We start from the raw sequence: 16,304 nt of genomic DNA on the forward strand, positions 1-16,304 counted from the left end.
TTGAATGGTAAGCTCAGAGAATAAGTTCATCTAAATCTGTTCTGAACTAGCCAAAATGATTGAGATAAAAAAACATGATTCACTGTAGGGTTGCCAGGTGTCCAGTATTCAAACGGACAGTCCAATATTTTAGCAGGCTGTCCAGAAAAGTCTTTAGAATAATAATGGACACTTAAATGGCCATTTTTTTTTTTTTTAAAGTCTCGGAGTGTTATCAAAATGTAAAAGGCTTCCTATGCCTCAACACAATACAAATATGTCAGCCTAAGAGGTAAAAAATGTTTTATGTATGTTAGTGGCAGTGAAGGGGTAAGATGACTGCTCGGTTGTGAAAAGTATACATAGTGTGATCAAGAGTGAGGGCTAAAGTAAAACTTTTTTTTGGGTGGGGGAATGTGAGACCCTACCTAGCATTATACCCAGTCACTGACAGATTGTCCAGTATTTTGGTGGAGAACAGGGTAACCCTAACTGTGCATACTGTAGTACTGAAACTAGAAATTACATACAATTATGTAAATAGCAGTAAAGTATGAAGCTATGTTAGTACTTCCCTTCAGATGCTCGCTGCCTGCCCCGGTTGTCCCAGACCGTATCCAAAAACAAGAAATATTGAATGTGGCGGCGCTGTCACCTCAGGGGATGCAAGCTGCTCTTTTCCTCTGTGAAACCTGCCTTCTTTCACCTCCAAAAAAAAGCTCAAGCTCACAATGGTGTAGCATGCTTCAAATAAAATGGTAGGCGCACAAACAGGTCAGACTCACTGGATTTCAGTTTTAAATCAGCCTTTTATTAAAACCAATACAAGGGTATCTTCAGATGCAGCTTCCGATTTTATTAAAATATATCTCAACGCGTTTCGGCAAAACAAGCCTTTCTCAAGAACATAAAATCAATATATATCAAAGCAAGTTGGAAACTCAAACTTACTTTGACATACATTAATTTTATGCTCTTGATTTTTGTTTTGCCGAAATGCGTTGAGATATATTTTAAAAAAATCTGAAGCTGCATCTGAAGATACCCTTGTGTTGGTTTTAATAAAAGGTTGATTTAAAACTGGAATCCTGTGAGTATGACCTGTTTGTGCGCCTACCATTTTATTTGAAACGTGCTACACCATTGTGAGTTTTTTTTTGGAGGTGAAAGAAGGCAGGTTTCACAGAGGAAAAGAGCAGCTTGCATCCCCTGAGGTGACACAGCACCGCCACATTCGATACACTTATTTAAACTCTACTAGTTTGGTGGATATTTAGGGCTATAATATGAGTGATGCGCTAACATTTAAGCGCAAGCGATTAGGTTAGGTTTATCACAGGGTTTGAGTTTGTCAGGTTTTTTGCTCATATTACAAGTTGAAAGTAAACAAGATCATTTGAGCGCAATTGAAGTTAACGCGTTGCGTTAGCGTGACCTCAGAACCCTGATTAATTGTTTTGCGAAACAAAAAAGTCTCACAAAAAGACATCAAAAATACATTACAAAGTAATTTTTTCCTCAAAGGGGTTGTTCTATTATTAGTCGAGTGGACATGATTCGCTAAACATCGACATCGCTAAATGCCGACAGCATACACTGTTCACATTTATCATTGCACAAGCATTTCTGGTGAAATACTTGTGCAACGTTGCCCCCTGCTCACTGGCTGCCAAGCAGCCACTGGATTTTGGAATTCCAGATTTGGGGATTTGTTCTTACATAGGTAATCATTTTCCCCTTAGGAAATCATACCTTGAATTTCAGAAATCTTTTTTGATTTCAAGAATGTTTGCCCTTTGGATACACTATTTATAGGAAGATTTTGGGACATTATACAAATATTATAGACATTATGACATATGCTTCCAATTGCTTAAAACATATATAGTTTTGACTATTTACACTGGATTGTTTTTCTTGGGAGATATCCTGTTAAAAGTTTAATGATGAGCTCATGAGAATGTTCTTTATTTCAACTGCACTTTCTTTTTTTTAACTGTGTCCTTATTTGATTGTATTTTTTAATAAGGGATTTTTATTGCACAATATATGGCCTAGATTTAGAGTTTGGCGGTAGCCGTGAAAACCAGCGTTAGAGGCTCCTAACGCTGGTTTTAGGCTACCGCCGGTATTTGGAGTCACTGAAAAAAGGGTCTAACGCTCACTTTTCAGCCGCGACTTTTCCATACCGCAGATCCCCTTACGTAAATTACGTATCCTATCTTTTCAATGGGATCTTTCTAACTCCGGTATTTAGAGTCGTGGCTGAAGTGAGCGTTAGAAATCTAACGACCAAACTCCAGCCGCAGAAAAAAGTTAAGAGCTTTCTGGGCTAACGCCGGTTCATAAAACTCTTAACTACTGTACTCTAAAGTACACTAACACCCATAAACTACCTATGTACCCCTAAACTGAGGTCCCCCCACATCGCTGCAACTCGATTTATTTTTTTTAACCCCTAATCTGCCGACCGCAAAGCGCCGCCAGCTAACTTATCCCTATGTACCCCTAATCTGCTGCCCCTAACACCGCCGACCCCTGTATTATATTTATTAACCCCTAACCTGCCCCCCTCAACGTCGCCTCCACCTGCCTACACTTATTAACCCCTAATCTGCCGAGCGGACCGCACCGCTACTATAATAAAGTTATTAACCCCTAATCCGCCTCACTAACCCTATAATAAATAGTATTAACCCCTAATCTGCCCTCCCTAACATCGCAGACACCTAACTTCAATTATTAACCCCTAATCTGCTGACCGGAGCTCACCGCTATTCTAATAAATGTATTAACCCCTAAAGCTAAGTCTAACCCTAACACTAACACCCCCCTAAATTAAATATAATTTTAATCTAACAAAATTAATTAACTCTTATTAAATAAATTATTCCTATTTAAAGCTAAATACTTACCTGTAAAATAAACCCTAATATAGCTACAATATAAATTATAATTACATTGTAGCTATTTTAGGATTAATATTTATTTTACAGGCAACTTTGTAATTATTTTAACCAGGTACAATAGCTATTAAATAGTTAAGAACTATTTAATAGTTACCTAGTTAAAATAATTACAAAATTACCTGTAAAATAAATTCTAACCTAAGTTACAATTAAACCTAACACTATACTATCATTAAATTAATTAAATAAAATACCTACAATTACCTACAATTTAACCTAACACTACACTATCAATACATTAATTAAATACAATATCTACAAATAACTACAATGAAATAAACTAACTAAAGTACAAAAAATAAAAAAAAACTAAGTTACAAAAAATAAAAAAATATTTACAAACATAAGAAAAATATTACAACAATTTTAAACTAATTACACCTACTCTAAGCCCCCTAATAAAATAACAAAGACCCCCAAAATAAAAAATGCCCTACCCTATTCTAAATTACTAAAGTTAAAAGCTCTTTTACCTTACCAGCCCTGAACAGGGCCCTTTGCGGGGCATGCCCCAAGAAGTTCAGCTCTTTTGCCTGTAAAAAAAAACATACAATACCCCCCCCCAACATTACAACCCACCACCCACATACCCCTAATCTAACCCAAACCCCCCTTAAATAAACCTAACACTAAGCCCCTGAAGATCTTCCTACCTTGTCTTCACCTCACCAGGTATCACCGATCCGTCCTGGCTCCAAAATCTTCATCCAACCCAAGCGGGGGCTGGCGATCCATCATCCGGTGGCTGAAGAGGTCCAGAAGAGGCTCCAAAGTCTTCATCCTATCCGGGAAGAAGAGGCGATCCGGCCCGGCAACCATCTTGATCCAAGCGGCATCTTCTATCTTCATCCGATGACGACCGGCTCCATCCTGAAGACTTCCACCGCGGACCCATCTTCCTCCGGCGACGTCCAACTGAAGAATGACGGTTCCTTTAAGGGACGTCATCCAAGATGGCGTCTCTCGAATTCCGATTGGCTGATAGGATTCTATCAGCCAATCGGAATTAAGGTAGGAATATTCTGATTGCCTGATGGAATCAGCCAATCAGAATCAAGATCAATCCGATTGGCTGATCCAATCAGCCAATCAGATTGAGCTCGCATTCTATTGGCTGATCGGAACAGCCAATAGAATGCGAGCTCAATCTGATTGGCTGATCGAATCAGCCAATCGGATTGAACTTGATTCTGATTGGCGGATTCCATCAGCCAATCAGAATATTCCTACCTTAATTCCGATTGGCTGATAGAATCCTATCAGCCAATTGGAATTCGAGGGACGCCATCTTGGATGACGTCCCTTAAAGGAACCGTCATTCGGCTAGTAGGCGTCGGGAGAAGAGGATGTTCCGCGTCGGATGGAAGATGATGTCTCCCGAAGAAAGAAGATTGAAGATGCCGTTGATAGAAGACTTCATCCAGATCATGGACCTCTTCAGCTCCCGCTTGGATGAAGACTTCATCCGGATCATGGACCTCTTCAGCTCCCGCTTGGATGAAGACTTCAGCCGGATCATGGACCTCTTCAGCCCTCCGCTTGGGCTTGGATCAGGACATCGGAGGAGCTCTTCAGGATGGATCGGTGAACCTGGTATGGTGAAGATAAGGTAGGAAGATCTTCAGGGGCTTAGTGTTAGGTTTATTTAAGGGGGGTTTGGGTTAGATTAGGGGTATGTGGGTGGTGGGTTGTAATGTTTGGGGGGGGTATTGTATGTTTTTTTTTACAGGCAAAAGAGCTGAACTTCTTGGGGCATGCCCCGCAAAGGGCCCTGTTCAGGGCTGGTAAGGTAAAAGAGCTTTGAACTTTAGTAATTTAGAATAGGGTAGGGCATTTTGTTATTTTGGGGGTCTTTGTTATTTTATTAGGGGGCTTAGAGTAGGTGTAATTAGTTTTAAATTGTTGTAATATTTTTCTTATGTTTGTAAATATTTTTTTATTTTTTTGTAACTTAGTTCTTTTTTATTTTTTGTACTTTAGTTAGTTTATTTCATTTTAGTTATTTGTAGATATTGTATTTAATTAATGTATTGCTAGTGTAGTGTTAGGTTTAATTGTAGGTAATTGTAGGTATTTTATTTAATTAATTTAATGATAGTATAGTGTTAGGTTTAATTAGAACTTAGGTTAGGATTTATTTTACAGGTGATTTTGTTATTATTTTAACTAGGTAACTATTAAATAGTTCTTAACTATTTTATAGCTATTGTACCTGGTTAAAATAATTACAAAGTTGCCTGTAAAATAAATATTAATCCTAAAATAGCTACAATGTAATTATAATTTATATTGTAGCTATATTAGGATTTATTTTACAGGTAAGTATTTATCTTTAAATAGGAATCATTTATTTAATAAGAGTTAATTAATTTCGTTAGATTTAAATTATATTTAAGTTAGGGGGGTGTTAGTGTTAGGGTTAGACTTAGCTTTAGGGGTTAATACATTTATTAGAATAGCGGTGAGCTCCGGTCGGCAGATTAGGGGTTAATGTTTGAAGTTAGGTGTCGGCGATGTTAGGGAGGGCAGATTAGGGGTTAATACTATTTATTATAGGGTTAGTGAGGCGGATTAGGGGTTAATAACTTTATTATAGTAGCGGTGCGGTCCGCTCGGCAGATTAGGGGTTAATAAGTGTAGGTAGGTGGCGGCGACGTTGGGGGCGGCAGATTAGGGGTTAATAAATATAATATAGGGGTCGGCGATGTTAGGGGCAGCAGATTAGGGGTACATAAGGATAATGTAAGTAGCGGCGGTTTACGGAGCGGCAGATTAGGGGTTAATAATAATATGCAGGGGTCAGCGATAGCGGGGGCGGCAGATTAGGGGTTAATAAGTGTAAGGATAGGGGTGTTTAGACTCGGGGTACATGTTAGGGTGTTAGGTGCAGACGTAGGAAGTGTTTCCCCATAGCAAACAATGGGGCTGCGTTAGGAGCTGAACGCGGCTTTTTTGCAGGTGTTAGGTTTTTTTTCAGCTCAAACTGCCCCATTGTTTCCTATGGGGGAATCGTGCACGAGCACATTTTTGAGGCTGGCCGCGTCCGTAAGCAACTCTGGTATCGAGAGTTGCAGATGCGTTAAAAATGCTCTACGCTCCTTTTTTGGAGCCTAACGCAGCGATTCTGTGGACTCTCAATACCAGAGTTATTTTTATGGTGCGGCCAGAAAAAAGCCGGCGTTAGCTACGCGGGTCCTTACCGACAAAACTCTAAATCTAGCCGTATGTGTTTAAAAGAGGTGCCCTTATTTTTTTATTGTGTTTAAAAGTATTACATATTGAAATGTTAAACATTATTTGCTCCTCCTTGGATTTATATTTGTTTGTGATTGTACTTTTAGTCCATGGTTACGGAGTTCTGGTGCTGGTGTGTTCTGCTTTAAAGGGGCATAACATGTAAAAAGAAAATGCTTTAGTATTTTAGAGCATTTTAATTTTGCTGGCAATTGGTTTAAACACATGGTTAAATCAGCTCTAGGTCAGCAATTCACTACATCTTGGGAGCCAATAACAACATAAAGAAGTGTGTAACCACTAATCGTCAGCTAGATTTCAGTCATTTATTGCTGCTGCAGAGGATATGTATATAAGCTTTCCAACAAAGAGCACAAAGAGAACAAAACAGAATAATAGAAGTGTCTTAAAATTGCATGCTCTATAGGAATTATGAATATTTTCTTTTGATTTTTATGTCTTTTTAAGAACTCATGTGGTAGGGTTAAGTAAAATTTGCCATATTTAAAGTGACATGAAACATTTTACTTTCATGATTCAGATAGAGCGTACAATTTTAAACAACTTTCCAATGTACTTCTATTAGCAAATTTGATTAATCCTCTTTGTATCCTTTGTTGAAGGAGCAGTAATGCACTTCTGGGAGCTAGCTGAACATATTGGGTGAGCCTATGGCAAGACGCATATAATTGCAGCCACCAATTAGCAGCTAGCTCCCATTAATGCATTGTTGCTCCTCGACCTATCTAGGTATGCTTTTCAACAAAAGAGATACTAAGAGAATGAAACAAATGAGATAACAGAGAAAAAAATGGAAAGTTGTTCAAAGCTGTATGGTCTCAGAAGAATTTGGGGTTTTATCACTTTAAAGGGACAGTCTACACCAGAATTGTTATTGTTTAAAAATATAGATAATCCCTTATTTACCCATTCCCCAGTTTTAGCATAACCAACACTGTTATATTAATATACTTTTTACCTCTGTGATTAACTTGTAACAAAGCCTCTGTAGACTGCCCCCTTATTTCAGTTCTTTTGAAAGACTTGCATTTTAGCCAATCAGTGCTGACTCCTAGGTAACTCCACGGGCATAAGCACAATGCTATCTATGTGGTACACATGAACTAACGCCCTCTAGTTGTGAAATGTCAAAATGCATTCAGAAAAGAGACGGCCTTCAAGGGCCAATAAATTAGCATTTAGCAAGTTGTTTAAAATTGCATGCCCTATCTGAATCATTAAAGTTGATTTTTTACTAGACTGTCCCATATGGAAGCACTCCAGACTAGAAAAAAAAGTGGAACAATCACATTTTGCCCATTAATTTTACAGGAAAACTAGGTACAATAATTAATTAATTTAAATTGCATTGCTGTTTCCATTTCCTTAATTTAACATTTTTATAGTGTTTACAATTTGGGTTTAATATCCCTTTAATATGCACACATCTCTGATTATGTGTTCTTTTTATTTGCAAAATTGAAAATAAATTGGCAAAGTCCCCAAATAACAGGATCTAATTTCTTTTAATGTTTGTAATATCCCAGATATTTTCAGTTTATTGCTTTAAAACATATTTTATTTTTGGAGACTTAAAGCTCCCAGTTATGTAAACACTCCATACTACAGAGGAGGTTTATAGTTTATATTAGAACTGTGTGCTGGGGGACCTGTGGATTGGAAGAATCCCAAGGGAGGCAAACTACAGCTCCAGTATCACTATTTGTTTAAATCAGGCAAATAATCCTAATTACAATGAAGAAAGACAAGAGTAAGATATGCTAAAATCATTTAAAATAAACCATTAACTTGGTTTTTATTTGAAGAAAAGACTTATCCTTAAAGGACCACTCAATGCAGTACAATTGCATAATGAACATGTGCATAATAAAAAGACAATGATTTAACACCTACTCTGAATTTCAAATAAACAGTAGATTTTTTTTATGACAATTTTTTTTTTTTGCCATTTTCTGGCCCCCTGTATCATGTGACAGACATCAGCCAATCACAGACTAGTATACATATACCCTGTGAGCTTGTGTACATGCTCAGTAGGATCTTGCGACACCCAGAAAGTGTGTATATAAAAAGACTGTGCAAAATTTGATCATGGAAGTAAACTGGAAAATGTCTTAAAACTGCATGTTCTTTCTGAATCATATTATATATGATATATTATTTTGACTTGAGTGACCCTTTAAAAGACCACTAAACGCAACAGAATAGCATGATCAATAGATGCATAATAAATATTATACAATGTAAAAACACTTACGGCTAGATAACGAGTTTTGCGTTAGGCTTAAAAAGCAGCGTTGGCCGGTCCTAACGCTGCTTTTTAACGCCCGCTGGTATTACGAGTCTTGCAGGTACAGACTCACCGCTAACTTTTTTGGCCAGACTTGGAAATAGCGCAAATCCACTTACGTAAATTTCTTATCCTATTTTTTCAATGGGACTTGCATAGCGCCGGTATTACGAGTCTGACAAAAAGTGAGCGGTAGACCCTCTCCTGTCAAGACTGGTACCGCATTTAAAATTCAGTAGTTAAGATTTTTATGGTACAACGCCGTAGCATAAAACTCTTAATTAAAGTGCTAAAAAGTACTCTAACACCCATAAACTACCTATTAACCCCTAAACTGAGGCCTTCCTGCATCGCAAACACTAAAATTTAATTTTTAACCGAACCGGACATCGCCGCCACTATAATAAATATATTAACCCCTAAACCACCGCACTCCCGCCTTGCAAATATTAGTTAAATATTATTAACCCCTAATCTGCCGTCCCTAACATCGCCGCCACCTATCTACATTTATTAACCCCTATTCTGCCGCCCCCAACGTCGCTGCCACTATACTAAAGTTATTAACCCCTAAATCTAAGTCTAACCCTAACCCCCCTAACTTAAATATATATAGAATAAATCTAAATAAAATTCCTATCATTAACTAAATTATTCCTATTTAAAACTAAATACTTACCTATAAAATAAACCTTAAGCTAGCTACAATATAACTAATAGTTACATTGTATCTAGCTTAGGGTTTATTTTTATTTTACAGGCAAGTTTGTATTTATTTTAACTAAGTACAATAGTTATTAACTATTTAATAACTCCCTAGCTAAAATAAATACAAAAGTACCTGTAAAATAAAAACTAACCTAAGTTACAATTACACCTAACACTACACTATAATTAAATTCCCTAAATTAAATACAATTAAATAAAAATAGCTAAAGTACAAAACCCCCCCCACTAAATTACAGAAAATAATAAACAAATTACAAGATTTTTAAACTAATTACACCTAATCTTATCCCCCCAACAAAATAAAAAAAGCCTCCCCAAAATAAAAAAAAGCCCTACCCTACACTAAATTACAAATAGCCCTTAAAGGGACATAATACTCATATGCTAAATCACTTGAAACTGATGCAGTATGACTGTAAAAAGCTGACAGGAAAATATCACCTGAGCATCTCTATATAAAAAAGGAAGATATTTTACCTCTCAATATCCTCAGATCAGCAGAGTAAGTTCTGTGTAAAAAGTTATATTTCACCTGCTCCCAACTGCAGGTAAAAATTAAAAAAAAATGAAGAAATGAACAGCAGCCAATGAGAATCAGCAGTGCTGAGGTCATGAACTCTTACTGTGATCTCATGAGATTTGACTTAACTCTCATGAGATTTCATAGTAAGCTTCCTTTACCTGATTGGTGAAATAATATGAGAGTTCACGAGGCTTATCCTTTCAGCTGTCCCAGGACAGACACACTAAAATGCTGCTTAGAAATCCTTTACAATGGGAGGTGGCTACTGAGGAACTTTTGAGGTAAAATATATTTCTTTTTTACATAGAGATGTTCAGGAGATATTTTCTAGTCAGCTTTTTACAGCTATGCTGAATCACTTTCAAGTGTTTAAACATTTGGGTATTATGGCCCTTTAAAAGGACCTTTTGTGCGGCATTGCCCCAAAGTAATCAGCTCTTTTACCTGTAAAAAAAAGTACAAATCCCCCCAACATTAAAACCCACCACCCACACAACCAACCCTACTCTAAAACCCACCCAATACCCCGTTAAAAACACTAACCCCTTGAAGATCACCTTACCGGGAGAATTCTTCATCCAACCGGGCCGAAGTCCTCAAGGAAGCCGGGAGAAGTCTTCATCCAAGCCAGGTGAAGTGGTCCTCCAGACAGGCAGAAGTCTTCATCCAGATGGCATCTTCTATCTTCATCCATCCGGCGCGGAGCGGGTCCATCTTCAAGACATCTGATGTGGAGCATCCTCTTCAATCGATGGCTAAGACTGAATGAAGGTTCCTTTAAATTATGTCATCCAAGATGGCGTCCCTTCAATTCCGATTGGCTGATAGAATTCTATCAGCCAATCAGAATTAAGGTCGAAAAAATCCTATTGGCTGAGGCAATCAGCCAATAGGATTGAGGTTGCATTCTATTGGCTGATTGGAACAGCCAATAGGATTTTTTCTACCTTAATTCCGATTGGCTGATAGAATTCTATCAGCCAATCGGAATTGAAGGGACGTCATCTTGGACAACGTCATTTAAAGGAACCTTCATTCAGTCTTAGCCGTTGTCAGAAGAGGATGCTCCGCGTCGGATGTCTTGAAGATGGACCCGCTCTGCCCCGGATGGATGAAGATAGAAGATGCCGTCTGGATGAAGGTAAAAGAGCTGATTACTTTGGGGCAATGCCCCACAAAAGGCCCTTTTAAGGACTATTTGTAATTTAGTGTAGGGTAGGGCTTTTTTTTATTTTGGCGTTTTTTTTTTATTTTGTTAGGGGGATTAGATTAGGTGTAATTAGTTTAAAAATCTTGTAATTTATTTATTATTTTCTGTAATTTAGTGTTTGTTTTTGTACTTAAGATAATTTAATTTAATTGTATTTAATTGTATTTAATTTGGGGAATTAATTTAATTATAGTGTAGTGTTAGGTGTAATTATAACTTAGGTTAGGTTTTATTTTACAGGTACTTTTGTATTTTTTTAATAACTATTTAATAACTATTGTACCCAGTTACAATAAATACAAACCTGCCTGTAAAATAAAAATAAACCCTAAGCTAGCTACAATGTAACTATTAGTTATTTTGTAGCTAGCTTTGGGTTTATTTTATAGGTAAGTATTTAGTTTTAAATAGGAATAATTTAGTTAATGATAGGAATTTTATTTAGATTTCTTTTAATTATATTTAAGTTAGTGGGTGTTAGGTTTAGGGTTAGACTTAGGTTTAGGGGTTAATAACTTCAATATAGTGGCAGCGACGTTGGGGGTGGCAGATTAGGGGTTAATAAATGTAGGTAGGTGGCGGCGATGTTAGGGCTGGCAGATTAGGGGTTAATAATATTTAAGTAATGTTTGTGAGGCGGTTTAGGGGTTAATATGTATATTATAGTGACGGCAACGTTGGGGGCAGCAGATTAGGGGTTAATAAGTATAATGTAGGTGGCGGCGGTGTCTGGAGCGGCATATTAGTGGTTAATAATTAGAATGTAGGTGTCGGCGATGTCGGGGGCGGCAGATTAGGGGTTAATAAGTGTAAGATTAGGGGTGTTTAGACTTGGGGTTTATGTTAGGGTGTTAGGTGTAGATATACATTTTATTTCCCCATAGGAATCAATGGGGCTGCGTTACTGAGTATTACGCTGCTTTTTGGCAGGTGTTAGACTTTTTTTCAGCTGGCTCTCCCCCTTGATTCCTTTGGGGAAATCGTGCATGAGCATGTTACACCAGCTCACCGCTAACGTAAGCAGCGCTGGTATTGGAGTGCGGTAATGAGCAAAATTTTGCTCAACGCTCACTTCTTGTCTGGTTTGTAAAAACTCGTAATACCAGCGCTGTCTGTAAGTGAGCGGTGAGCATAAACTGCTCGATAGCACCGCATAGCCTCTAACGCAAAACTCGTAATCTAGCCATTAGTTTGAATTTCACATGCGTAGTAGATTTTTTTCTAACAAATTTCAGTTAGTTTTATTTTCCTTCACAATGCATCATGTGACAGCCATCAGCCAATCACAAAATGCACACACACACACACACACACACATATATATATATATATATATATATATATATATATATATATATATATATATATATATATATATATATATATATATATATATATATATATATATATATATATATATATATAAGCAAAAGAGAAAGACTGAGAAAGTAGTAATATTACTTGTCTCTGTATAGACAGAGATTTCAGCACTCCATCTCATATAGTAAATCATTTTATATTGTTGTGCCCCATTTTGAGTGTAATAGGGGTCGAACATAGATCCTAAAAGGCTCCATGGTAACAGATAGCTGCTTCGATTTGCGGTGTTATCCTCTGGTATAGGTGTTGTTCATCCCTATAGGACATACATTTCTTTTATATCTTATTTGATGTATACAATTTGTGGCTCTACTAAGTTACTAAGGTGGCAGATTCCTACCTTTCCGTGGGGCCACCCTCTGGTAGAGGTGTTGCAGGGACTGTATATGCCTTCTGCCTCTTTACATGTGTTTAGTGAGCTGGCCATGCTTTATTATATTATTGTGTATCCATTGAAAATTGTGTTTTCTATTGATACTCCTGTATAGTTGATGTTCATTTGTGGGGTTGACATATGTGTAGTGGTCCACACATCTGTTGTTGCTAGTTATTAAATAAATATATATATGCTAACCCAACAATGTGGTGTCTTTACTATATGAGATGAAGTGCTGAAATCCCTGTCTGTACTGAGACAAGTAATATTACTACTTTCTCATAGTCTTTCTTTCTCTTTTTTTGCTTATATTTGTACTTTAAGGGCTCCATGTACTAAGCCGTCAATTCATCCGTCATTGTAGACGCGGATAAACTCGCCGTTACTCGCCGCGGGCGAAATGGTGTCCGCTGTCGCTATGTACTAATATTCCCCCAATAAATAGACAAGTCTAGCCCGCCGCGAGCAGTTGCGGATTGTTGATAAATTTGACGCCTCGCTCGCCGCGACTAAGCTGATGGTACTTAACTTTCAGTTGAATTGTCTGGCCAATTATTAACACGTGACATGCAAGGTGTCACGAACGTCATAGTAGTCGCGGGAATAGAATTTTGCTCCTATAAAAGTTCAACTTATCTAAACAACTTTATTATTGTTCAAAATTTTTTGAAGAGTGATAACAGAGCGTTATTTTTGTAATATTTATTTACAATTTGGATATGGCTTCATCTGGATCTGATAATATATAAATATTAATATAAAAATAATTATAAAGATTGACAACTAACAATACAAATTTAAATAGATTACTCTTTAATTACAGTCGACAAATTGGGCGCAATTTATGTACATGGAAATGAGAGACAAATTAGACGCCAGTTATGCTGTAAGTACAATGCTGATATTACTGCCTTTTATATATGTCTAGACTGGCGTCTAGATTGACTTTCCTATTGTTTTGTACCTTGCCCGCCACCTAAAAGGTGGCGAGGCAAAAATAGCGAGGTGGGAGCGGAAATTGTAGCGAGCGGACAAATAGATTTTTTAGTACATTCGTTTTTTGGCGAGTTGGTGGTCAAATGTGTCTAATTACAGTGAAAAATGGAGCGGTAGCGAGGTTTGGCGGATAAGTACGCTCGCAATTTTAAAGATGCGAGTTTTAACATAATTGACGGCTTTGTACATATCAGTTTGCGAGTTTTGACGCGAGATTTGTTGCGGGTAGCTCGCTGACTGCTTAGTACATGGAGCCCTAAGGGTCTGCATTATCTATTTAAGTATATACTACAATTTATCTACTTTATTCTCCCCATACCCTCTGTACATATTATATATATATATATATATATATATATATATATATATATATATATATATATATATATATATATATATATATATATATATATATACGTTGGTTGGAGTAGCCATTTTAGTCCAGTGATTTAGATAACAAAATAACAAGAGTATTGCATTGAGCAATGATACTTTTTTATTGGACTAACTATACATGCAATACTCTTTTTGAATTTGCACATGCTTAGGAGCTGGTCACTTAAAAAGAGTGCATAGAAAAAGATTGTGCGTATTAATATATTGGATTTTAATTGGAAAGTTGCTTTATTTGAATTATGAAAGTTTAATTTTGATTTTAGTGGTCCTTTAAATAAAGAGATGATACTGATGTATCCAATAGCATAGCTAGAAACTACTGGGCCCTAAGTCTGAAGAAGAGCCCCACACTTTTCAACCCTGCTCCTCACTAGATTATACAAGGGTTACTGCTACAAGGTAATCACAGAAGTAAATTATATATTAATACTATGTTGGTTATGCAAAACTGGGGAATGGGTGATAAAGAGATTATCTTTTTAAACAATAACAATTCTGTAGTAGACTGTCCCTTTAATTCTGACTTTCCTATCCTTTTAAAGAAGAACTTTGTATTTTAAGTAATATTGTGATTGTTTTTTGCAAATACAGGATTGTGATAAATAGTTACTACTTGCAAAATAGTGTAACATATTTTAAAATGTCAGACCACTAATTTGATTTTCCATTATCTAACTTCACTGAGAAGCTGGAACACAATTAATAATAAAAAGCAATATAAAATACTTGAAATGAGAAAGAATAATCCCCAGTCTATTTCATTTAAACAGGAAATCCTTCAACATAAAGGTTCTGTTTTTTATAATATTATTGTAACTAGCTTCTTTCAGACAGGAAATTGAAAAGTTCTGTAATGTTCAAAGCACGAGCATCAGTTCAAGCTGTGCTCCTTGTGTCCTTTTGTAGAAGTAATATTTTAAGCATCATGTTCTCATAACATTGATATAATCTTAGAACCTGCTTAATGCAGGTGCCCCAGACAATGCACAGCACCATTCAAGTTATAAAAATATAGTACATATTATACTGTAACTCCCTTGTCTACATAGACAAACCCGATCAGACGTGAATTATTTCTGTCAACAAACTTTATTATTGTTCCTGTTAACTTCTATCATCAACCAAGTCTATAAATCATCTTCCTTCTCTAACTTAAACAAAATAAAATTAAAGGCAAACGAAATGAGATACAAAAAAAAAAAACGGGGACAGTTTTTTCAAAGTTGGGGCCCCGTTTACTAAGCAGTGTAAGCTGCTTTGGAGCTGTTGCAGTGCAGGTTTGCACATGAGAGCCTGTATCCTGCAATGTAAGCAGTCATCAGACCGTGCGTCTTACAATCTACACCACTTCTGTTTTAGCAAACACCAATTAACCCGAACACTTTCACTTGTGGTGATTGACAGGCTCTTCTTAAATGTGATTGGTCATGCATGAAAAAGGGGCGGCATTACACACTCATCAGAGTGTGAAATGATCCATTCGGGCAGTGGAAGAGAAGGGTCTGCTGCCGCCGTATGCCACAAAGGTGTGCAGACAAGTTGTCAAGTTGAGAACCTTATCCGCCTGCCTTTTAGCTCATGGGGGCCTATGTCAAGTATTTTTAATAGTTAGGGTCCGATAATCAAAACTTCGCCAGATCAGATGTGAAAAACCACGAAAACAGGGAATTCTCTCTAAAAAAAAAAGGGTCTGTCCCTGCGAGTTGTGAGATATCTCCCATAAAAACGTATGGGGCTTACAGGATAGTTAGCAGGGATCAGCAGGAGCACTTTATAAATTAGATGTCAGATTACTGTGCTTTCAGCGTATCATACATTGCAATCACCTCTATTTTCGTATGTGTCTGTAATATGAGTGTAATAAATGTTTGAGCATTTTGACACAATCTCACCAGCTTTTAGTTTGCAAAAAAAACAGTGAGATCTGCATGAGGAAAATGTTTAGAGAAGACCCCATATCTGGCCCATAGAACTCCCTTGTTCAGGCTACTAGCAGAGTCAGGGATTAATAATAATAATAGGGAAACAATATGCATCGAATTTCATATTAGGAGAGGGTTAGCTCTCTAGCACTCAAAATATAAGTATAAAGGTACATGTGAACTTTTTTCCCCTGCAGCTTTTGAACATTTACATTTGTTTAAGAAAATGTTTAACGGATATTCAACAAAATTAATACCGAATAGTGCAGCCAACGAATA

General features: G+C 36.9%; 1 protein-coding gene across 2 annotated transcripts in view; it reads right to left on the reverse strand.

Annotated features, from left to right (window-relative positions):
• Positions 1-16,304, reverse strand: part of PRRX1 (paired related homeobox 1) — a 126,097-nt gene that overhangs the window by 14,951 nt on the left and 94,842 nt on the right. The gene's annotated exons all lie outside the window — the stretch shown is intronic.

Source organism: Bombina bombina, chromosome 10 (genome assembly GCF_027579735.1).
Source record: "Bombina bombina isolate aBomBom1 chromosome 10, aBomBom1.pri, whole genome shotgun sequence".
NCBI classification, from domain to species: Eukaryota; Metazoa; Chordata; class Amphibia; order Anura; family Bombinatoridae; genus Bombina; species Bombina bombina.